The sequence below is a fragment of the Cetorhinus maximus genome, chromosome 22 (assembly GCF_964194155.1).
Source record: "Cetorhinus maximus chromosome 22, sCetMax3.hap1.1, whole genome shotgun sequence".
NCBI lineage: Eukaryota > Metazoa > Chordata > Chondrichthyes > Lamniformes > Cetorhinidae > Cetorhinus > Cetorhinus maximus.
In genome coordinates this window covers 41,089,863-41,116,206 of record NC_135900.1, presented here as the reverse complement: position 1 = coordinate 41,116,206, position 26,344 = coordinate 41,089,863, and positions in this window count along the sequence as shown.

The window sequence follows — 26,344 nt, the reverse complement described above, 5'->3', positions numbered from 1 at the left end:
TTTCTCATTGCACAATACCCAGTCTAAGATGGTCTGTTCTCTAGTTGGTTCCTCAACGTATTGGCCCAGAAAACCATCCCATATGCACTCCAGGAATTCCTCCTCCACAGTATTGTTACTAATTTGATTTGCCCAATCTTTATGCACATTAAAGTCACCCATTATTACAGATGTTCTTTTATTGCATGCGTCTCTAATTTCCTGTTTTGTGTTCTGGAGACTTTAATAGCCTCTCCTGAGCTCTCCTTTCTTTTCAGTTTTTTCATAATTTTCCATGCAGTTGAATCCAACCACCCCCAACACGCTAACCTGCTGCTTTGTTTCCCATTAGTCATACTTCTTGGAGTTTTACCCTTCCCTTCCCCCCCACTTTCTAGTTTAAAGTCCTGTTGACCACCCTATTTACCCTTTTCGCTAGAACATTGGTCCCAGATCAGTTCAGGTGGAGACTGTCCCGATGGTACAGATCCCTCCTGTTCCAATACTGATGCCAGTGCCCCACGAAATGGAACCCCTCTTTCCCGCACCACTCCTTTAGCCACGTGTTTACTTCCCTTATTCTCGCGTCCCTATGCCAATTTGCACGTGGCTCGGGTAGTAATCTGGAGATTATAACCCTTGAGGACCTGTTCTTTAATTTAGTTCCTAGTTTGCAGCCACAGAAACGCCTATCTATTCCCCTTACAATTGAATCCCCTTCAACTATTGCATTCCCACACTTTTTACTCCTCTCCTGTGCAGCAGAGCCAACCATGGTGCAATGAATTTGGCTGTTGCTGCTTTCCCCTGAGAGGCCATTCCCCTCAACGGTATCCAAACCAGTATATCTGTTTTGCAGAGGAATAGCCACAGGAGATTCCTGCACTGCCTGCCTAGTCTTCTTGCTCTGCCTGGTGGTCACCCATTCCCTTCCTGCCTGTGGACTCTTAGCCTGCAGTGGGACCACCTCTCTATATGTGCTATCCACGATACTCTCCACCTCGCGGATGCTCCAGTGTCCCAGCCGCCGCTCCAGCTCTGAAACCCGGGCTTCCAGGAGCTACAGCTGGAGACACTTCCTGCACACATGCTGGCCCCGGGCACTGGAAATGTTCCCGGATTCCCACATAGAGCAGGAGGAGCACACCATGGATTTGAGCTCTCCTGCCATGACTTACCCCTTTAAATTAAATTAAACCTTTTGGAAGATACTTAATATCAAATAATATCAATTACTCTAGGGCCTTCTTCCCTGCTCCTTGTTGTTACAGAATATAGCCCTTACAAATGATGAACCACAAAATAAGACCTTAAAAACTATAAGTGATAAAAGTAGTAAATACTTACCCGACCGTACTCACGGTACTCAAAGGATCACCTCGTTCCCTCTTCACCGAACTCCCTCAGTCACCAAACTCCAACTTAAGCACTCTACTGCAGCCCAAAGCAGCACTCCAGTGCAGACAAAGTCAGCACTGTAAGATGGCCTGTTTTTATACTCTCTGAATCTAGCCTCTGAAAACCTGTTTAAGCCAGTTATCTAATTAACTAGTTGTAGCTGCAAGCAGAGCCTGTATAAACCCTGTTTTAAAGCCAGCCTAAAACTTACCTTCTTCCTACCCAAACAGCAACTTTTAGTTAATTACTAAATTAAAGAAAGACTAGACTTTAGATGGAAATTGACCCTTAAATTCCCTCAGTCACCAAACTCCAACGTAAGCACTCTACTGCAGCCCAAAGCAGCACTCCAGTGCAGACTTAAGGACATTGTGGCTGAATGTGCAGCATTGTATCTCTCTTCAGATGCACTTTGTGGATGACAAACGGGCATCGTTAGCCACGTCTTTAGGCGATACCCCTTATCATGGAGGAGCCAACTCTAAAAGCACTGAGCTCCCTCAAACATCTCTGGTTCCTGAGATCTGCTCAAAGTATGAGTCGTGTGAGCTCCCTGGGTACCCGGCACAAACATGCATGATATGCTTTCTAGGATTAGCTGGACAAATTAGTTGGATGCTCACAGAGCAAAATCCTTTTCTATTAATGAATCTCTCAGGCTGCTGCCAGAGAGTTCTCAAGGCCACGTGTGTGCAGTCGATGGCGCCCTGCACTTGCGGAAAGCCTGAGATCACAGCGAATCCCACAGCTCTGGTAGCCTGGCTTGCTTCATCCATGCATAACTGCACATAATGGTGAGCTTTATTGAAAAGGGCATTGGTCACCTCCTTTATGCATTTATGTGTCGCCGATTGTGAGATTTCGCATAGGTCCCCAGTAGAGCCCTGGATGGATCCGTTGGCAAAAAACTTCAGAGAGGCGGCAACCTTCAGAGAAACTGGCATTGAATGCTCTCCAAGCCCATGCTGCGTGAGTTCCCCATGGAGAATGTATCAAATATGAGCCACCACATCTTTAGACAAGCGAAGATGCCTGCGCCATTGTCTTTCACTCATCTCCACTTATGAGCTGCATCATAATCATACCAGATGCCTTTATGGATTTGATCATACATATGAATCAATTGGTCCCTCAATGTCAACATCTGGGTCTTCCTGGGGCCCTGCTGTTTCTCGTTCCTCAGGACGACAGTCTTCCGAGTTGTGCCAATCGGCGACGGGCTCTTCTCGTCATTCTCATCAAAGCTATCAAGAAGGCAGCATTGCCTGCAGCCTGCATTCTCCACTTCTGCTTGTTCCAAGAATGGATACAATTGAGCAATTGATGGTAGTTCCTGTTGATTTGTCTTTCTCCATATACAAGGCAGCTATGCATTCCCCAGTCCTTGACTTTCCCTTAATCTGCACATTGCATACCAAGACCACCACTTACAAGATGATATCATCCTGGTTGACCTTTCCCCTCAGATGTGAAGGGGCATCCACAACAAGGGTGTTCATTAGGGCCATAAGATCCAAGTCCCAGGAGCCACAGTCATCTTTGTGTTGGTTGTCCTCCAAAGGCCTTTACAACAACAAAAGATACTCAGTCCCTACACTTATGTCCTGATTGCAAGCATGGTGCCTTGAATGCCATGACTAATGCACTGGGAACATGGAGGCTTGTAAGGTTCATGTTGTCTCTGTGCAGCAAACATGGCCATTGATTCTTGGAGCCTGCATCCATTCCAACATACCTCTGTAAGGATCAGATGCCAATTAAGACCATATGCTCCGCAGCAACTAAACTTAATGGATTCCTACCTGAATGTGCACCATTAGAAAAGGAGTCAAGCTCATTCTTTGTGCATGAGACCTTGAGCCCAGAACTCAGCTGAGCCATACTCTCCATAGTTGAAGCAAGACAGTTCAAGCTTGTTTTTCAAACTGGGTCATTCTTAGCTGAATGTGAAAATGGGGCTGTCAACTTTTTTGATTGAGACCAGCTTCCAACCTCCCCCTATATCCCACCAAGTTCTTCCCATCCCCCTCCATACTCATCACCTCCTAATTCCCGTTCCTCCTGTCACTATCAAGCCTCCAAGTTACCCTTGACACCATCATTGTTCTTGTTGAAATTCCTGTCTTCCCCACTGTACCCTTTAATGTTCCATGCCCTTTGTTGACCTGACCCCTCCCTTTCCCGAGACCACATGCACCCTGATTTCCCGGGGCCCCACCATGACACCATCCAATACTCCCTCATGACTTTTTAGCTACTGACTTACAGGGTACAGATGCTTCCCCTGACCGTGACAGTGCCACCTGCCTCACAGTTACCACGACTCTAACCCCCAAGACCAAATTCCTTAGATAACTGACCACACCCTTCACACTACACTGTGCACGACCGTCACTGCCCAAAGAGGCCTTCCCTAACCCAAGACTGGAACCAAGACATGCTTGCCATTCAGTGCGAGTCATGTTAGAGACCTGCACTGCCCAGGACAGCCTCTTCAATATGCTCCTGACAGGGTGGCCCCCAGCACCAGGACAGTCTCTGACTCCTCCCTGGTCAGTCTTATAACTCTTGCCCAAGGGCAGTCTTTCCCTACTCCACCCTATTCCTTAACCACCCCACCTCTCCAGTCCTGCCTCTGTCTTCCCCCTTCCCTCCCATGTTCCACCACCCATCCCCCAAGTCTTGCCTCAGTCTTCCTTCTCCCTGCTGGTCTTGCCTCCTATGCCCAGCCTTGGCACAGCTTCTGACACAAGCACCCGAAATCTTGCAGTAACACTCTTAAAGGTAGGTGAAAACAGCATCTGAGTACCTCGAAGTCATTGATGAAGTGAAGCTCGCCAGGGGCACGCCACTTATATATAATTGGGAAACTGACCGTTTGAATCATCCACTGGTGGGGTACTTAATTTGGAGGGGGAATGGCCTTTTAATGAGCATTCATGAGATGCAAATGAATACAAACATGGTTCCCAACATAGATCAGCGGGAAACTCAACCCGCCTTTAAACCACCATCAAGTCGGAAGAACAAATTCCAATCTAATTCCCCACTGGCGGGAAACTGACCTTTTCCATCACACCAACTTTAATGCCCCCGCCCCCGTCACCATTCCCGCTGCCGACGGGACCGGAAGATTCCACCCTAAGAGTGCACCAGCAGATAAGGCTAGAGGTTGTGAAAATAATAAAAAGAGAAAATCAAAGGCACTCAATCTGACTGCACACAGCATTTGCAACAAGGTAGATGAATTGACAGTGCAAATAGAAGTAAACAGATATGATCAATTGCCATTACGGAAGCATGGCTGCAGGGTGACTAAGGTTGGGAACTGAATATTCAAGGGTATTCAACACTTAGGAAGGATAGACAAAAAGGAAAAGGAGTTCAGGCAGCGCCAGTAATAAAGGATAAGATCAGTACATTAGTGAGAGAGGATCTTAGATCAGAAGATCAAGATGTAGAATCCATTTGGCTAGAGTTAAGAAACAGCAAGGGGTAGCAAACATTGGTAGGAGTTGTTTATAGCCCACTGAATAGTAGTGGTAATATACAACTGATTATAAATCAGGAAATTAAAGGTGTATGTAACAAGAGCAATACAGTGATCATAGGAGAACTTAAATCTACATATAGACTGAGTTACCCTAATTAGCACTAATGCTATGGAGGATTCCTGGAATGTATACAAGGTGGTTTTCTAGAACGGTATATTGAGGAACCAACCATATTTTAGATTTAGTATTGTGCAATGAGAAGGGGCTCATTAATAATCTTGCTCTAAGGAGCCTTTAGGGAAGAGTGACCATAATATGACAGAATTTTACATTAAGTTTGAAAGTGTTGTAGTTCAATCCAAACTTAGGGTCTTTAATCTAAAGAAAGGAGATTACAAAGGTATGAGGGACAAGTTGGCTGGGGTACATTGTGAAGCTACATTAAAAGGTCTGACAATAGACAGATGTGGGATAGCAGCTAAAGAATTAATAGATGGTTTACAACAAATTTACATTCCCTTGAGACACAAAACCCAACAAGAAAAGTGATCCAACCATGGCTAAGAAGATAAGTTAATGATTGTATTAGATCAAAGGAAGAGTCCAATAAAGTTGCCAAAACAAAAGTAGTAAACTAAGGAACATTTTAGAATTCAGCAAATGGGAACCTAGAAACTGATAAAGAAAGAGAAAGTAGAATATGAAAGTAAACTAGCAAGAAACATTAAAAAAGACTGTAAAAGCTTCTCTAGGAAGGTAAAAAAGGAAAAGATTAGCAAAGACAAATGTGGGCCCACTACAGGCAGAGAATAGAGAATTTACAATGGACAATAGGAAATGACAGAGAAACTAAAAAAGTCTCCATCTTCATGGAGGAAGATACAAAAACCTTCCAGAAATATAGAGAACCAAAAGACTAATGACAATGAAAAACTGAAAGAAATTAGTATTATTAAAAGAGTAGTACTGGAGAAATTAATAGAACTAAAGGCTGATAAATCCCATGGACCTGATGCTTTATACCCCAGAGTGTTGAAAAAAGTGGCTGTAGAGATAGTGGATGCATTGGTGGTCATCATCCAAAGTTCAATAGACTCTGGAGCAGTAGCTGCAGATTGAAAGGTAGCAAATGTAACCCAACTATTTAAGAAAGGAGGGAGAGAGAAAATGGGCATCTACAGACTGGTTATCCTGTCATCAGTCGTAGGGAAAATGCAAGAATCTATTATAGAGGATTGACAACTGGACACTTAGAAAAGGACGGTAGGATTGGGCAGAGTCAAAATGGATTTACAAAAGGGAAATCATGCTTGACAAACCTGTTAGAGATTTTTGAGGAGGTAACTAGTAGAATAGATAAGGGAGAACCAGTAGCTGTGGTGTATTTGGATTTCCTGAAGGCTTTTGATAAGGTTCCACACAAGGGGCTAGTAAGCAAAATTAGAGCACATTGGATTGGGGGTAATATACTGACATGCAATGAGGATTGGTTAATGGTCAGAAAATAGAGAGTAGGAATAAATAGGCCATTCTCAGGTTTGTAGTGGGATAGCACAAGGATCAGTGCTTGAGTCCCAGCTATTTGAAATCGATACCAATGATTTAGATGTGGGGACCAAATTTTCTGATGACAAAAAACTAGGTGGGAATGTGAGTTGTGAGGAGGATGCTGAGAGACTTCAAGGGGATTCAGACAGACTAAGTGAGTGGGCAAGAACATGGCAGATGGAATATAATGTGGACAAATGTGAAGTTATCTACTTTGATAGGAAAAAAGAAATGCAGAGTATGTCTCAAATGGTGAGAGGTTGGGAAGTGTTTATGTCCAAAGGGACCAGGCTATCCTTGTTGACAAGTCACTGAAAGGTAACATGCAGGTGCAACAAGCAATTAGAAAAGCAAGTTGCCCTTCATTGCAAGAGGATTTGGCTACAGCAGTATTGAAGAGTTGTTGCAGTTGTATAGAGCCTTGGTGAGACCGCTCTTGGAGTATTGTGTACAGTTTTAGTCTCCTTACCTAAGGAAGGATATAATTGCCATAGAGGGAGTCCAACAAAAGTTCACCAGGCTGATTCCTGCAATGGTGGAATTGTCCTGTGAGGAGAGATTGAGGAGACTGGGCCTGTATTCTCTAGAGTTTACAAGGATGAGAGGTAATCACATTGAAACATACATAATTCTCACCGGACATGGCAGATTAGATGCAGGAAGGATGTTTCCCTTGGCTATAGAGTCTAGAACCAAGGGACACAGCCTCAGAATAAGGGGTAGGCTATTTAGGATTGAGATGAGGAGGAATTTCTTCACTCAGAGGGTGGTGAATCTTTGGAATTCTCTATCCCAGAGGGCTTTGTAGGCTCAGTGATTGAGTATGTTCAAGACAGAGACTGATAAATTTCTAGTTATTAAAGATATCAAGGGATATGGGGATAGTGTGAGAAAATGGTGTTGAGGTAGAGGATCAACCATGATCTAGTTGATTGGCTGAGCAGGCTCAAGGGGCTTGAATGGCCTACTCCTACTGCTATTTGCTATCCATATTGCTATGAGTTAGCCTAGTGAATCTTCTATGAACTACTTTCAATGCAAGTATATCCCTTTTTAAGCAAGGAGACCAAAACTGTACATAGTAGTCTAGGTGAGGTCTCACCAATGCCCTGTATTGTTGTAGCAAAACTTTCCTACTTTTATTCTCCATTCCCTTTGCAATAAAGGCCAACATTCCATTTACCTTTCTAATTATTTGTTGTACCTGCACGCTAACTTTTTGTGATTCATGGATTCGCGTACAAGAACACCTAGACCCCTCAGTACCACAGTATTCTGCATTCTCTCTCCATTTAAATAATATTCTGCTTTTCTATTCTTCTTGAAAAATGGATGACATCACATTTTTCCACATTTTACTCCATTATATTTTTGCCCACTCACTTAACCTACCTATATCCCTTTGCAGACTCTTTGTATCCTTCTCACAACTTGCTGTCCTACCTATCTTTGTATCATCAGCAAATTTGGCTACAATACAGTCGATCCCTTCATCCAAGTCGTTAATGCCCTTAAGAGCTCCCCCCATCTTGCCTTTGTAAAAATGGCCTGGGGGCGGGACAGAGCCAGAGAACAGGCACACTGGCCACTGGCAGTATTTTCATACCCCTAAATTAAAGCCCTGTCTAGAAAATGCAAACACATACTGGAAATAGTGTGAAACCAAGGGTCTATTAGAAATAGTAACCCAGGGATAATACTGTTAGTAAAAAAAAATGCTGAAGAAATTAATGGGACTAAAATGTAACAAATCCCCTGGACTTGAAGGACTACACTCTTGGGCTTTAAATGAGGTAGCTGCAGATATAGTGGTGCATTGGTTTTAATCTTCCAGAATTTCCTAAATTCTAGAACAGTCCCTGGGGCTTGAAAAGTAGCAAAGATACCGTGCTATTCAAGAAAGGAGAGAGAAAAAAACAGGAAACTATTGGCCAGTTAGCTCAGTGATCTTCACTGTTTTTCAAGCAAGGGCCACTTTAGCAAAAATTCTGCAATGTGAGAGCCACATCAACTACTATAATAGGGGCCATTGCCTGATTTGTTCCTGCTTGCAATAACACAAAAGGAAGAAAGGACATTAATCGAAAAGCAGAAAACATTGTTCTTTCTGGGGGAATGCAAGCTTGAAGTGGACTGACTTGGCTGTGCCTCAGTGCTAGGGTGAGTGATTTACCTGCAGAATGTGCTTCTCTCTCCCAGTGAGCTGGTGGGCCTTTTGGCTAAGATCAAGTGTAGTGTTGCAGGGGCGACACCATGGTCCTGCCAAGGCAAGGTCGGGATGGAAGGGCGATAACCAATCGCAATCCGAATCCATACCGTGGGTTACCTATCACCGTCCGAGTCACGGTGAACCACAGCGACGAAGGAGGATCACCTATGGATCGGGGCTTCTTCACCAGGAGGATCCTGTTGAAGGCGTGCGGCTTCCAAGCTACGGAGATCTTCACCCTGCACGACTCCCGCAAAGGTGGTTATTTTGACGTGACGTTCAAGCGAGTGGCAGACTGCGTCCGGCTCCTGAGGGTGTTCGAGGAGAAGAGAGACCTGCCGGAGATGAAGATCCTGACGGCGGAGCCGCACTTTTCTCTGCCGTTGCAACGGGAACGTGAGGTGATGGTGCATGTGTACAACCCCTTCGTCCCTGTCGCCGACGTGGTCACCTTCCTCACCAGGTACTTCGATAAGGTGGGGAGCGGCACTGAGATTCGAGACGACTTGGGGATCTGGACAGGCAAACGCCTGTTTAAGGTCACGCTAAAGACCGATGGTAAGGGAGCCATTTTCCACCCTCCTTCCAATTTCGCTATCGGGGGAAACCGTGGCTACCTGGTCTACGCTGGGCAACCCAAGCATTGTCGCTCATGCGGCAAGGCTGGTCATGTGGCGGCCAACTGCAGCGCCTCCCTCTGCAAGATCTGCAAACAGGAAGGGCACCAGACAAAAGACTGCAAACAGGCCAAGTGCTGCAACCTGTGTGGCGAGGCAAGTCACCTCTACAGGACCTGCCCCAAACGCTGCCGTACTTACGCACAGGCAGCCAAAGCCGACCAGGGGGAAGCAGAAGAAATGTTCCGTGTCACTCCAACCACCAAGGCCCCCAGGGAGCTCAACGGGACAAAGGAGGACACAGAGAGAGACAAGGTGGAGAAAGAGATTGAGGCAACAGAGAGCCAATCAACAGCACTACCCCCTGAACCTTCCAGTCCTCAGGACAGCGAATCAATGGAGGAGGAGGCAGCAGTGGAAAAGCAGCAGGGGGAGTGGCGGACGGTGAAGAACAAGAAAAGTAAGAGGGAGCGAAGAAGAAGCAAAGGCGTTTCCCAGAGAAGCGGCAAGAGGCGTCTCCCATCCGACACGGATGACAAGGGCAGCAGCTCTTCGGATGAGGAAGTGCCAGAGCGGCACCGACAGAAGAGGCGGCAAAGCTCCAGGGCGTTGGAGGACGAGACACCCGAGCTCCAGAAAATTGGAGACAACAAGGAGCCCAGCGCACCCCAACTTTGCCTGCAACCTGAGGAGGCCAGTGCACCACAGCCCCTGGAATCTGGGAGCAGTGAGGCAATCATCGCACCCCAGCTCCAGGAAGCCGGGAACAGCAACCCCCCAGAGGGGGTGAGTTTTGGAGAAGCTTCTCCAGCAAAGGTCATCTCAAAACCCGCTCTCTACGTGAACCTCCAGATGCCACTGGAGCAGAACACGGCCAAGGAGATCTACCTCAGCCCATCCAAAGTGAAGGAATTTGAGCTCACTACGGGTATGAAGGAGCAGACTAAAGGTCTGGGACTCTCAGAGACAGTGGGTTTGGTAGGAGAATAAATGCTTTAAAATGGGTTTAAAGATTGTATCCATAAATGTGCGTAGCATTAAATCTACTACGCGATGTGTTGCGACCTTGGACTACCTAGCCAAGGTCAAAGCTGACCTGTTGTTTCTGCAGGAGTGTGCGATACCGCACCTCAGCTCCTACAGGCAATGGTCACGATGGTGGTCCCACGGGCCATCGATCTGGTCGGGCGGAAACGACTCTCGTTCCTCCGGCCTGGGTATTCTGCTGCGGGGAGGCAACTTCACCGTCTCCGAGGTCAAGGAGGTGGTGGGCGGGCGACTCCTCGTAGCAGACGTAATGTACAAGAACGCTCCACTCCGGTTAATTAACGTGTACGGCCCGGCACAAGGGGCTGAGCGGCTGGAGGTTTTTCAGCAGCTCCCACTGCTGCTGGCGACCTCCAGGCCGGTCATTCTGGGCGGGGACTTCAACTGCATCATCGATGCGGCTGGACGATCCGGCAGGGCCGGAAGCAGATTGGACGCTACGTCCAGATCCCTGATGGAAACAGTTAAGGATGCCAAGCTGCACGACGTCTTCAGCAACCCTGCAGACGGAGCGCAGCGTAGATACACCTGGTCGCGGCCAGACGGGTCCATTCGTTCCAGGATAGACTTCCTGTTTGTGTCCCGTGCATTCACAGTCAGATCCACCGAGGTCAAGCCGGTGTTCTTCTCTGACCACTGCCTCCTACTGGCGGACTGCCACTTGGAGGAAGACCTGAGGGTGGGCAGGGGGGCATGGAAGCTAAATGTGCAACTGCTGACCCCAGAGAACATTGAGGAGCTCAAGAGGGATTACAAAGGTTGGAGAACCGTGAAACCCCTCTTTGAGTCCCTGACACACTGGTGGGAAGTGATCAAGGGAAGCATCAAGAGGTTTTTCATCCGCAAAGGCACCCAGAAAGCTAGAAAGGAACAGAGGGAAATGTCCCGACTCCAGGAAAAGATGCAGAATCTGCTCCGGCTGCAGTCGATGGGGGTCGATGTCAAGGAGGAGCTCCAAGAGGTGAAGGGCCAGCAAGCCTCGCACTTTGCCTCGGAGGCCTCCAAGATCATCTTCCGTTCCAGAGTCCGCTCCGTGGAGCAGGATGAGACGTGCTCACGTTTCTTCTTCCAAAAGGTACACAGAGAGCGCTCTGTGATCAGCAGCCTGAAGGAAGAAGACGGCTCAGTAAAGTCATCACGGTCCGACATTCTGAGGATCAGCAAATCCTTTTATGCCGGACTGTATGACGTGAAGCCCACGGACAGCACGGCCTCCCAGTCCTTCCTGTCCTCTATCACGGAGGTCTTAGACCACAGTACGCGGGAGAGCCTAGACAAACCGCTAACTCCTGACGAACTGACTAAGGCCCTCGAGTCCTTCGAGAAGAGTAAAACCCCCGGAAGCGACGGCCTGCCGGCGGAGTTGTATTCGGCTCTGTGGGACTTGATCGGCCCAGACCTGCTAGAAGTGTACGAGAGTATGCTCCTGGCCGGCAGCATGTCAGAATCCATGAGGAAAGGCATCATCACCCTCATCTACAAGCACAAGGGGGAAAGGGAGGAAATTAGAAATTGGCGCACTCCTGTACGCCACATCCTACTGTGATGGTGACTGCTCCTTGACCACTTCCAGTAGCCAACTGCATCGCAATGCCAGGTGGCTCCTCCCTGGGCGGAGGCTGCTGTCAGGATCAGCTCACTCCTGAAGGAGCGGGCCCATTTCCTGGATACAAACGGATCTCTCACACACACACACACACACACACAAACACACTCACTCTCTCAGTCCCACACACACACACTCACTCGCTCCCACACACACACTCACCCTCTCAGTCCCACACACAAACACACACTCTCTCACTTCCACACACACACACTCTCTCTCACTTCCACACACACACTAACTCTCCCACTTACACACACACTCACTCTCTCATTCTCCCCACACACAGTCTCTCAGTTCCACACACACACTCACTTTCTCAGTCACACACACACACACTCACTCACTCTCTTCATGCTCTCACTCTCACATACACACATTCACTCACTCACTCTCTCACTCCTAAACACACACACACTCGTTCTCTCACCCCCACATTCCCATATACTGTCTCTCACTCCCACACGCATACACACTCTCAGCAGTCAGCATCTTCCTCCCCGACCTCCATCCCCACCCCACGACCTGGGGCTTTGCTCCTCAGCGGCTCACTCCTGGACCTCACAGCCAGCCTCTCCTTCCCGGGGCTCCAGACCTCGCAGCCAGCATCACTTTCCTGGGGCTCCGGACCTCGCAGCCACCCTCTCCTACCCAGGACCCCGGCACTCTGCTCCGCCAGACTCTGCTCTCCGGGTCCTGGTTGGAGATGCTGGAGCTCTGCTCTGGCAGCACTACACCACTGGTTGGGGAGCCGCACCTAGTGTTGACTGGAGCCGCCACTGGCTCACAGGCCTTGCAATGAAGAATACTGAGTTAGCCTGTCATCTGTAGTGGGGAAAATCCTAGAATCGATTATTGGGGCATGACAACAGGCTACTTAGGGAATCATAATATGATTGGACAGAGTCGACACAGTTTTTAATGAAAGGGAAATTGTGTTTGACAAATCTATAATAGTTTTCAGTGCATAACTGACAAGATAGATAAGGGCGAAACAGTGGATAAAGTATATTTGGATTTTCAAAAGACTTTTGATAAGGTGCCACCCAAAAGGTTATTACACATAACTAGGGATCATGGTGTTTGGGGTAGTATATTAGGATGGATTGAGGATTTGTTAACTGACAGAAAACATGAAGTAGGAAGAAACAAGTCATTTTCAGGTTGGTAGGCTGTAACTAGTGGAGTATCACAGGGGCCAGTGCTTGGGTTTCAATTATTTACAGTATAAATTAACGACTCAGATGAGGGGACCACGTGTAATATATCGAAGTTTGCTGATGATACAATGTTAGGTGGGAATAGTAAGCTGTGATGAGTGCATAAAGAGGGTGCAAAGAGACAAATAGACAGGTTAAATGAGTGGGCAAAAACATGGGAGGTGGAATGTAAAGTGAAGAAATGTGAAGTTATCACTTTGATCAGAAAAATAGAAAAGCAGAGTATTTTTTGAATGAGAGACTGGGAAATGTTGGTTTTCAAGGGGAATTGGGTGCCCTTGTACATGAATCACATAATGTTAACATGCGGGTGAAGCAAGCAATTAGGAAATCAATGATGCATTAGCCTTTACAATATTACAAAGGGATTGGAGTACACGGGTAAAGAAATCTTACAACAATTATCTAGGGCCTTGGTTAAACCACACTTGGCGTACTGCGTACAATTTTGGAATCCTTACCTGAGGAAGGATATACTTGCCTTAAAGGAAATAAAATGAAAGTTCACTGGAATAAGGGTTTCAAGGAAGAATCATATCTAATGAAACATTAACTCTGTTTCTCTCTCCACAGATGCTGCCAGACCTGCTTAGTTTTTCCAGCATTTCCGTTTTATATTTCACTGGAGTGAGTGCTGGGATGAGGGGATAATCCCATGAAAAAATATTGAGTAGACTAAATCTATATTCCCTAAAATTTATGAGAGTCGATCTAATTGAAACGTGTAAAATTCATCAGGATCTTGATAGGATATAGTTGCTGGGAGAATGTTTCCCATCCCTGGGGGTCTCGAACTAGAGGTCACAGTCTCAGAATAAGAGATTGGTTATTTAGGGCTGAGATGAGGAGAAATTTCTTCATTTAATTGAATGTGGACCTTTGGAATCCTCTACCGAAGTGGGCAGTAGAAATTCAGTCCTCGAGTGGAGTGAAGACAGAAATCGATAAATTTTGGATACCAAGGGAATCAAGCAATATGGGAATAGGGAAACTGCATTTGAAGTAGAAGATCAGTCAAGATCTTACTGATTGGCGGAGCAAGCTCAAAGGGCCAAATCCTCTTATTATAGTCTTGTCTTCTTATGGAAGGGAAAATCAATATGAGGGGTTTTTGAATGGGCAATGAAATTGACATTTAAATGCAGTCAATGGAAATTTTAGTAAACATATTACCCCAAAAATAGGCAAAAAATAGATGTGCAATTAACCTGCGCCCATTGCTTTCGATGCAGGAAACACATAAATTCCCAGCAACACCCAGCCTACACCTTTTACCAGGGAGCCGGGGGGTACATTTTGGCTGCAGCAGGTGCTGGAGGTCGCTCTGACTGAATCTGATATCATCTAGCCTCAGGGGGTTAGGATACCCTCCAGAAAGGTTTTGGGAAGGTAATGGGGCCAGGTAGCCATGGCAGATGATGCCAGGAATCTAGTCCTGAGGACCTGGATGCAGTGCCATGAGCAATAAACTCACAAGTGATCAAATCAGTGAATGCATCTCCAAATGCCATATTTCACTAATTGCACCACTAACCTCAAATACTGCTCAATTCACCACACCCCTTCCCTCAGCTAGCAATAATCATGACTGATACCTAATATTCATAGTTTCACCTTACCCTCACACACTCAGCTCTGCTGCAAGACCTACACCCAGATCTCACAGCATACACACACTGCCAGTTGTTCAACTGTGACAGCAACATCACTGAAACACATTGCACTGCATTCGCTCACACACTTACCTCTCTTGTAGGATAAAATGGCACAAACTCAGAGGTAGCAGCACCTAACCGGCACAGGACAGGCATGGTTGCATGTCCTCATAGTGTTTGCCATCATTTGAGCAGCCATGATTGAGTCTGTGGCCAGTGGACAAGATTAAATGCATCCATGTTGACTGTAGTCTCATATGCCATCCTCCTTCTCATATCCCACTTCTTCTTCATTTGTACAATTTATCCCTCTTCCAGCAGATTGTCCTGGTCTGTTCTGATGAAAAGTCAAGGCCAGAAATGTTGGCCGGGATTTTCTGCCCTCGTTTGCGGCGTGGTGTGTTTGGTGGCGTGATCGGAGAATTTCGTGAGAAGGCCCTAGTCGCGTTTCCCAATGACGTAAATCCAGGATGCGATTACCCCCATCCCCCCGTCAATGGCAGACTGTGTTTCCTGCCATCAGATGTCGGGAACTTAATTGTAATAAATTTGCTTATAATTATTCTGACCACACACCGGAACCACGTTAAATTTAAATCCCACATGGGCGTGATTTCACAACAACATGATTTACAACTGCCTTTAAAAGACTTGAACTTGACGACCTCAACTTCGAGGAGAACTCCGAGGTGAGTGCACACAAATTTGTGCAGCACTCGTGATGGTCCCAGCAGCTAGGCAGATTCAGGGGGAGCACAGGCAACTCTCAGCAGCGGATTCTTCTTGGCTGGCTTGTGGTGCAGGGGCAACGGCGAGAGTGCAAAGGGAGAATGGAGAGAAGGCAACCTCAGGGCAAGGGCGACAGTGCCGGGGCATTCATGGATGCACTGACATAAGCTTGAGCACAAACACGTGGGGGTTGGTGGGGATGGAGGAAAATGGCTGAGCAAATGGCAAAACGTGTCAAAGATGAGCACTCCACCACAACTGAGAGCATTTAGCTTGAGCTCATTTGACATGCTTGGAGTCAGCCTAGTCAAGCAATTGTGTCAACTCAAGTAGCATTAATTCCTCACAGTGCCAATGATTGCTCCTCTACTGTGAACCCCTCACGCAGGCATTTAGAACTTAAATGAGTGCTTTGGTGCTGCAGAATCATTGGGCAACTGCACAAGCCTGAGGATCCTGTTGGGAAAGGTGGCCATCGAACACTGATGGAGGGGTGTGCTGCTAACCCCTTGCATTATGTTTCAGTTGACATTGAAAAGTCACCCTCATGATCCAATCAAACCGCGAAGCCTTGAAGTCCAGGTTAGGAAAATACCTGCGCCTGAGATGAGAGTTCAAGATGCAGTTGAGTGGCCGATGCTGCTGCCACTCGGTCATGTTGTGTGGGGCGGTGCTGGGTGTGGGCATGGTGAGCCATCATACGCACTAAACACTGGGCAGCCATGTGGTGGCTTGGACTCTCTGGCCTTGAGAGGCAGCCACAGGTGATGACTTGGCCAAGAGTGGTCCTTAGGAGACAATTGCTGACCCTTGCGTCTCTCTCTTTGACACTACAGTGAGGAGACCATCAGGAACATGGAGTCTGGTGATCTTGCTGCCTGCTTGGTTGCTTATAGGCAGGAGAGAGGAAGGAGAAGAATGTGATGGAGGTGCCTGGCTCACCAAAGGGAGGAGCAGAATCCTGAAGATCAAGAGGCAGCACGGCCTCCTCTTCATACAGAGGATGAATCCCATAGAGCCGTTGTTTGTAGGCGTATTGCCAGATCCAGGGCCTACAGATGGCACATGCACTACCTGCAGATGAGTGAGAACCAATGTCGCCGATGTCTGCACATGTCAAGGTCATACACATATGCCACCTTCTGCAGGATTTGGCACCGCGGGGACTCGGAGGGTATGTACTGCCATTGGCGGTTAAAGTTACTGCTGCGCTCAATTTCTACGGCAGTCGCTCCTTCCAGGGCTCCACTGGGGACCTTTGCAGGATCTCGTAAGCCTCAACTCACAAATGTATCCAGGAGGCCACAGGCGCCCTTTTTTGCAAGACACACACCTTTGTCAATTTTGACAGGGATCCAGCCAAGCCAGGAAGCATGAGCGCTGGGATTTTCTCAGATTTCCGGATTCTCACAGGTGCAGGATGCCATCGACTGCACCCATGTGGCTCTTAACTCTCCCTGGCAACAAGCAGCCCAGTATGTGAACCACAAAGGCTTCCACCCTCTCAATGCTCAGCTGGTCTGGGACCATAACTAATGATCGTGCAGGTGTGTGCAAGATTCCCCGGAAGCATCCACTACTTGTACATCCTCACCAGGTCTCAGATCCCTGACATGTTCCAGGGACCACACAGGATGCAGGTTTGGATCCTTGGGGACAAGGCCTACCCACAAAGGATGTGGCTGATGATGCTCAGAGGCGGCCTCAGATTCTTGGTGAGGGAAGGTACAACGAGGCTCATGCTGCAACCCGGAGTTAGGTTGAGCACATCACTGGAATCCTGAAAATGAGGTTCCAGTGCCTGGACAGATCTGGTGGAGCACTCCTGTACACTCCCCAGAGGGTGTCACATATCCTAGTGGCTTGCTGCGCACAACATGACCTGTTGATGCAGTGGGGGAGGACCTGGATGATGAGGAGGTGCAAGAGCTGCACGTCTCCACCAATGAGAAGGAAGTCGAAGGGGATGAGGGTGATGAGGTCCTGGAAGGCGAGGGTGCAGATGATGAGGCCATTGCACTGGACAGATGAGGCAGGCGTAGTCGTGAGGCCTTCATTGCCACAAGATTCCAGGAGGATGATGATGAGATGCAGTGAGGACACTCCTGAGATCTTCACATTGCATCTGGGAACGTCTGACCCCTGCCTGGCTGAGAGCAGAGCACATACACACTCTGTGAAGAGGCTCATATCATGGAGATGCTGCTGAGATACAGCGGCCACATGGACTTTAAGACAAGTTGATCTTTTGGCGGGTTTCATCACCTGTCCCCTTCAGCACCACAACTTCACCTGTTAGGAATGGTGTCGAGATCAGGGGGCAGCCCCGCCTCAATAATGCTGAGAGCACACACAGAACATCATAGGACCCAGTGACACTTGGACACGAGATTCTTACAGCAAACACAATCTACATGGAGGTGCAGGCATCACTAATCTGGACAGTGACTTTGAAGCCAGAAAATCACTGTATTCAAAAGGTTACGCTGTGCACGGGGGAGAGGCCCTGGACTGTGACCATAGTCTTTGTTTTGTGCAGGAAACAAGGTTTCACATCTGAGTGACACAAACACTGCTCATCATAACAAGGAGCCATAGGCAAGCAGACATTCTTGGGAGTTTATTTACAATGGTCAACATTAAGGATAAGTGATTAAGACCCATTCCCACATTATGCAACTAAATCCTCTTGACATTTCTAACCCTGCTGCTGTATCTTGGTGCTCCCCCGACATCTACAGTGAAGGCGGAGGTGGCCCTCTGACTGCTACGCCTGTTGTCTGTGATGACCTTGGCAGGCGTCCTCTGAAGGGCCGAGAGCTAAGGTATGACCGAGTCCAGAGGCTCCTCATTTAACTCGGACTCCGCAGATTTTTGGCCTCCAGAAGTCCACTGAGTACCGGAAACCTGGGAAGTCCCTGCTGCCACCCGTTGTGGATCAGACAGTGCAATGTGCTGACCAGATTGAGACTACTCTATAAGTAGGTCCCACTGAAGTGTGTGTCTCTGTGCTGGTGGAGGGTGTGGGTGAGCGCTGTGATGGGTCTTCAATGTCAGTGTCTGCGGATTCCTCTTCCATGGTGTCCTCAGGGCTGGAGTCGAGGACCTGGGTCGTGGATGCCCTTGGCTGCTTCCCAGATATGCCAGCAAAAGCAAGGAGAGAGAATTAGTACATGGCAAGGGACTGTGGAACAGGGGAACCGACTCACAGCATGGTTGTCTTATGGATGTTGCACTGCTGGATCCTCACTTGCTTGAACACCACCGACCTCATCATCAGCACAGGAACGGTCCAGATCGTCACCAGCCAGCTGGATGACTCTATTTTCAAAGTCCATGACAACCTTGATGTCAAGCATTCCTCCACCAGTCTGCGACCTCTCCCTTTTGTTGTGTACCAGCTTGTCCTGCATGAAGACAGATGGAGAGAGTGTAAGCAGGATGCCTGCCAGGCCAAATGAGAAGGATGCCTAGCATGTGTAGATGGTGAGTGGTGTCATGGATGGGATGAGGACACAATCGCAGGGCAGATGCAGGGGCGTGTAAGAGAGTGAATGGTGATGCCCCTTGAACTGGCAGTGAGTGAGATCCCTGTGGGTGTGTGATGGGTTTGTGAGTGTGTGAGTTGAGAGTGATGAGAAGAGTGACTTACCCTGGTGGAACGCAGGAGATCATTCATCCTCTTTCGGCACTGGGTGGGCTGTCCTCTTTTGCAGGGCGTTGGCACTGACCATCGCTGCCACCGCCTCCCTTGCTGGATTGGTCACCTTGCTTGCTGGTCTTCACCCAGGGCAAGGGTAGAGGACTTCATGGGCAGGCCTTCACTGCGTCCAGTAGGCGCTCAAGGGAGTTGTCACTAAATTTGGGGGCAGCATGTTTCCTCCCTTTGGCAGCCATGACTTTCTAGCAGCTTCCGATCCCTTAGAGAGAGCCAGCTCTGTGCAGGGATGCCCTTTAACTATGGTGCCTGGATTATTGAAGTTCTGAGACCAGCAATCCAATGTGAAACCTATACCTCTGCACTTTTTAAACAAAGTGCTGCACGGTACGGCAAAAAAAGCCAACATGGCTGCCGGTGGGCCAAGCGCCACTTTCCCCACCCAATATTGGGCGTTGCCAATTTCTGGGACGGTTCCACCTGTTAACTCTGTTTCGCTCTCCATGAATGCTGCCAGACCTGCTGAGTATTTCCAGCACTTCTTGTATTTTGGTTCAGATTTCCATCATCGGCAATATCTTGCTTTTGCCCTGTTTGTGTTACCTCAACTCATTCTCACTGTCATGCTTTAATGCAAGGGGGTTGCAAGCTACTGCATCCATGCTGAGGGAGGCAAGAGAGGAGATCACAGGGGCTCTGACCCAAATTTTTAATTCCTCTCTGGCCACGGGGGAGGTGCCAGAGGACTGGAGAACAGCTAGTGTGGTTCCGCTATTTAAGAAGGGTTGTAGAGTTAAGCCAGGGAACTACAGGCCAGTGAGTCTCATGTCAGTGGTAGGGAAACTATTGGAGAAAATTCTGAAGGAGAGAATCTATCTCCACTTGGAGAGGCAAGGTTTGATCAGGGATAGTCAGCATGGCTTTGTCAGAGAGAGGTCATGCCTAACAAATTTGATTGGATTTTTTGAGGAGGTGACCAGATATGTAGATGAGGGTAGTACAGTTGATGTGGTTTATATGGATTTCAGCAAAGCCTTTGACAAGGTCCCACATGGGAGACTTATAAAGAAGGCAAATGCACATGGAATACAGGGTAATCTGATAAGGTGGATTCAAAATTGACTTAGTTGTAGGAGACAGAGGGTGATGACAGAAGGATGCTTCAGTGACCAGTGTCCAGTGGCGTACCACAGGGATCTGTGCTAGGTCCCCTATTATTTGTCATTTATATAAATGACATAGATGACTATGTGGGGGGGTAGGATTAGTAAGTTTGTGGATGACACAAAGATTGGCCGGGTGGTTAACAGTGAGGTTGAGTGTCTTGGGCTACAGGAAGATATAGGCGGCATGGTCAGATAAGTGGCAGATGGAATTTAACCCTGAAAAGTGTGAGGTGATACACCTTGGAAGGAGTAATTTGACAAGGAAGTATTCAATGAACGGCATGGCACTAGGAAGTTCTGAGGAACAAAGGGACCTTGGCGTGTGTGTCCGTAGATCTCTGAAGGCGGAGGGGCACATTAGTGGGGTGGTGCAAAAGGCATATGGGACACTTGCCTTTATCAATCGAGACATAGATTACAAAAGTAGGGAGGTCATGTTGGAGTTGTATAGAACCTTGATGAGGCCACAGCTGGAGTGCTGTGTGCAGTTCTGGTCGCCATATTATAGGAAGGATGTGATTGCACTGGAGGGGGTGCAGAGGAGATTCACCAGGATGTTGCCTGGGATGAAACATTTAAGTTATGAAGAGAGGTTGGATAGACTTGGGTTGTTTTCGTTGGAGCAGAGAAGACTGAGGGGCGACCTGATCGAGGTGTACAAGATTATGAGGGGCATGGACAGGGTGGATAGAGTGCAGCTGTTCCCCTTAGTTGAAGGGTCAGTCATGAGGGGATATAAGTTCAAGGAGAAGGTTTAGGGGGGATGTGAGGAAAAACTTTTTTACCCAGAGGGTGGTGATGGTCTGGAATGCACTGCCTGGGAGGGTGGTGGAGGTGGGTTGCCTCACATCCTTTAAAAAGTACCTGGATGAGCACTTGGCACGTCATAACATTCAAGGCTATGGGCAAAGTGCTGGTAAATGGGATTAGGTAGGTAGGCCAGGTGTTTCTCACATGTCGGTGCAGACTTGATGGGCCGAAGGGTCTCTTCTGCACTGTGATTCTGTGAGTAAGTGTTTTGTGCAGGATCCTTGAAGTCAGGACAATGTCCTTCAGCCTTTGTCACACTATTCCCCGTAAACTTCAGTCAAATAACTCTGGAAACCACCAAATACTTCTACAGTTGCAGCAAGAAGTAGTAGAAATCAGTTAGCAACTAACCTTGAAAGTAGTTGATGGTTCCTTTAAATAGCATACTGGTTGGGAGGTCGGCAGGGTGAGGTCCTGAAGCTGAATGCATGGTCAGCTGTGCAAGATTAAGAGAGGGCTGCAGCTGGCGCATTGAGCTCTAAAATGGTAACACAGTGTCAAATAGGCATTACTCACTGATTGAAGTCACGATCCGTCTAATCAGAATAATGCTAGCAATGCTCCCGGAATGTGGATTAATGCCCTCACCAGCTAGCACCAGAAATGTGCATGTCATAGATCCATTAGGGAGACAAACAGTACCCATAGGACCGAAAAACTGGATGCTACAAAGCCAAATGTCGCAGTATTTTCTTCCATAAAACAAGAGAGCAATTTTAAATAGCAAGTGCACATATTTCCCCCAGACTCGCCTTTCTCTTTAAGGAAATCAACTGTTAATTATTATGAAATGTTTGCACTGTACATTACGGATGAACAATGATTATTTAATTTCTACTTCTAATTCAATTATCTGAAACGTAGGATAGACACATCAACTGTACTCACAGTTGCTTACCAAGATAAACTCTGATAGGCAGCATACAAAATTAAAATTTAATTAAAACTTATTTTAATTTTAAGCCAGGGCTCTTATTGCAGCTGTAGCAGAAGCCTTAATCCAGCACATTGTCTAAATATCAGGGGATGCACCCAAACAATACCTGAATCATTTTGAACATCGCCTTGACTTTACTCTTCTCCGCAGACACAGTTTACACTTACACTTTGGGAAGGATGTGAAGGCATTAGAGATGTGCAGATTCACAAGAATGATTCCAGGGATGAGAAACTGTGGTTAGATAGATTGGAGAAGCTGGGGAAGAGAAGGTTGAAAGGAGATTTGATAGATGTATTCAAAATCATAAGGGCCCTGAACAGGGTAAATAGAGAGAAATTGATCTCATTGGTGGAAGGATCGAAAACCAGATGATACTGATTTAAGGTGATTGGCAAAAGAAGCAATGGCGACATGAGAGAAATTATTTTTATGCAGCAAAATGTCTGGAAAGCATTGCCTGAGGGTGTGATGGAAAAATTTGAGAGCTATGAGGAAAAGGCTGAGAGTGGCACTTGGTGAATTGCTCTTGCAGAGGGCCAGTACGGACATGACAGGCCAAATGGCGTCCTTCTGTGTTGTAACCATTATATGATTTTATTCTATTTACAACATCTAGAAAAACAATATGGTAAGGAGAACAGGGTGTACAGTTCGACAATGTGATCGCCAGTAGAAGGTACTATTCCAAAGATGCAGCAAATAATCTGAAAAAGATGAACTACCAATTGTACCACAGTCATAGGTGTGAGATTAATAGTTTAAAGAAGAGAAAAATGGAAATACAAGGCAGTTGATCAATGAAGGCCCCTAAATTGACTCACAAAACCAAAGGGTGTGAATTTGGGTCACATAGTGCCATTTGTAGTGGTACTACAGAGGCCTTGTGCTGAGTGTAGCCCATGTGACGTAGAAGATGGATGGCCCAGGTGCATGCCCTGCCTATATCAGCAAGCTGTACATCCTGAGGTCACACCACTTAACCAGCTGATGGCATGGTAACATGGCAGCAAAGCAGGAAAAAAATTCAATAATCTCACACGGTTGGTTAAGACAGGTGATTGCATCCTCACAGTACATCTCATGCCCACCACACCAACAATTTATCACTCTGCTCAATGCACCACACCCCCAACGCTCAGCCAACAGCACTCCCTGGCACTCAGAACTTTAAACCTAACTTTCATGTACTCCACCTCATCCTACACAATGTTCACTGTAGCCAGATTCACACCCGCCTCCCCTGCCTCCACACACCTCCAGCTATGGCACTATTTACAGTATTCTAAAAAGTGAAACTCTGTTTCCATGTACAAACCTGAGTTTAAACAGTGGTGCTGATTAGTTTTTCACACTAAACTATCTCCTAAAGGATTTGGACTCAGGCAAATAACATTCCATTTATAATATGATGGATTGAACAATGTGCTGTGTTATTATTGCCAACACATATAGTGAGAAATCAATAACTTATGCTGAATGCTAAAATTTTGCAACATAAATCTTGTCAGTATTATCATATTACTGGAATACCAACAAAGAGCACTTTTGTTAAAAGTGCTTCTGAAGATTAATGGATGTGACAAATTATTTATCTGTGTTTGAAAAAAAATTATAGAATGAGAAAAGGCCATTCAGGTCATCAAACTCGCTCATTGCATCAGGTACAATCTACCTGGTCATGAATTCTACCTAATTTATTTCATCTCTTGAATCAAGGTTCTGCAATCTTTTCTCTGAACCCCAATCAAATCCAAGGAAAATTGAACAAAACATGCAGAATATGAAAAATTATGATGACAAATTTAAAACAATGGCAAGTTGATTAACCATTGAGGCTTTGTGGTTGTTAATGTGTTTATTTTATTCTTGCAAAACAATGACTGTTCTGCTGATCCAGATAATGTTTTAGTGAGTCACCTAGGGTCAGCGTTGAGCATGGTAAAGGTCAGGTGCATCACAATTGAGATAAATTAAAGAAAGATTCACATTTATATAGTGCCTTTCACAAGCTCAGGACATGTCAAAACGTTTAACAGCCAATGAAATAATTTTAAAGCATAGTCATAGTTGCAGTGTGGGAGAGAGTATAGGGCTCTATATTCTGGCTTGGGTTTCCACCTCTGAGTATGTCTCCCTCTGAGAAAGAGGAGGGAGCTAACATCGGTCATTTTGAAGTCGTTTTCATGTTGGGGTGGGAAGAGGGAAATCATTGCTGCAATTAAATAGGTAAAGGGAAACCAAGCAAAGGCAGTCCCTCTGAGCTCCAGAACAGAGGAGAAATGTTGGAGGAGGATGGTGTGGTCAATCATGCTAAAGGCTGCAGACAGGTCAAAAAGGATAAGAAGGCAATATTAATGCTGCACATATAAATATTAGTTGTTGTATAGAAAACTATTTAACTTGTCAACACCAACTGCTTACTTGTGTCAAAGAAAATACAAATCAATCAGAGCAGAAGACAACCAGAGGTTGTACAATGCAGAAAGCGTTCTTGGTATGACATTGCATGATGGTTCAACAGCCTGAAGAAATGAAACCCATGGTAATTTAGACACAGCAATTGGAAATGGAGGTAAGGGTGCAACTGGACATCGCATCATGACTGTTGGTTCTATGTACTTATGAGGAGATCTCATATGGCTGTCATTGATTGTCCTTCTTCAGTAGCTTCACACTTTTGTCTCATTGCATGACAATGTTGCAGCACGTAGTAGATGTCTAGAAGATGGATATCCATTTACCGAATCAGGCAGCAGAAGACATTCTGTGAATCACAACTGTTTTATTGTTAATCTATAGTTCAGTACAAATACCAGTTTCCACTCTTCCCTTCTGGATCCTTTCCCTGTCCAAGAGCAAGACTGGGGAAAACCAAGCTCTTAAGTACAGGCTTCAATGAGCATCACCTACTCTCAATTCACTCTGAAGCTTGTCCTGGTTTACTCTTAAAGGGACCTGCATTTCTAACATTGTCAGTAAATGCTAATTCTGTGGAATCATTTTCGATTTTTTTTTGCTAGATTTTGGCAGTGAGTTGTGTTATAATGTTTTAAACAAATGTGAAGTTGCACAGGTTTATAAAGTCACTGGCTGCAGCCATTAAACCAGAGAACAGGGTTTGGGGTGTTATTGAGTCAGACATTAAGGAAGTTTCCACAAAAACTGAGGACATTAAGCAACTTGCTAGCTCATCTTCAACAACCTGACAAACTTTCAGAACTATTGTGCAGAAATGAGCCTATTTGTCTGGGCTTGTGTCCCTGAGAATGTGCTCTTGGGAGAAGCAAGTAGTTGGTTTGGTTGACAAGCCTGCTAGTAAATTCCAAAAATGAGGTGGAGGAACTGCTCTCCTTCCTGTAATTGCAGGGAAAAAGGAATGAAAGAAGAAAGTCCTGTGCATTGATCAACCAGCTAAAGCTCAGAAAGGAGTTTAGCCTAGTGACGGGAAACTCGCTTAAAACAAGATAGGCCCAGTCAATACCAGTAAGCTGCCTCCAAAAGTCAAGTTGATGCATAAATTCATGCTTCACTCTATGGGATATAAAGAAATGCTTGATGGCACTTGATACAGCAAAGACTATGGACTCTATCAACCTCCTGGATGTAGTGCTGAAGACTTGTGCTCGAGAACTAGCCGTGCCCCGAGCCAAGCAGTTCGAGTTCCAACACTACCCAATAATATGGAAAATTGCCCAGGTATACTTTGTCCACAAAAAGCAGCACAAATCCAACCTGTCTAATTACCACCCCATCAGCCTACTCTTGATCATCAGCAAAGTGATGGAAGGGGTCATCGACAGTGTTATCAAATGGCACTTACACAACAATAACCTGCCCACTGATGCTCAGTTTAGGTTCCGCCAGGGCTACTCAGCTCCTGACCTCACTACAACTTTGGTCTAAACATGGGACAGGAGGTGAATTCTAGATGTGAGGTGAGAGTGATTGCCCTTGACATCAAGGTAGCATTTGACCAAGTGTGGCATCAAAGAGCCCTAGCAGAAGTGAAGTCAATGGGAATCAGGGGAAAACTCTCTGCTGGTTGGAGTCATACATAGCACAAAGAAAGATAGTTAAGGCCAATCATCTCAGCACAAGAACATCACTGCAGGAGTTCCTCAGGGTATGTCCTAGGCCCAACCATCTTCAGCTGATTCATTAGTGATGTTCCTTCCATCATAAGGTCAGAAGTGTGAATGTTTTCCAATGATGTACCATTCGCAACTTCTCAGATAACGAGGCAGTCTATGCTTGCGTGCAGCAAGACC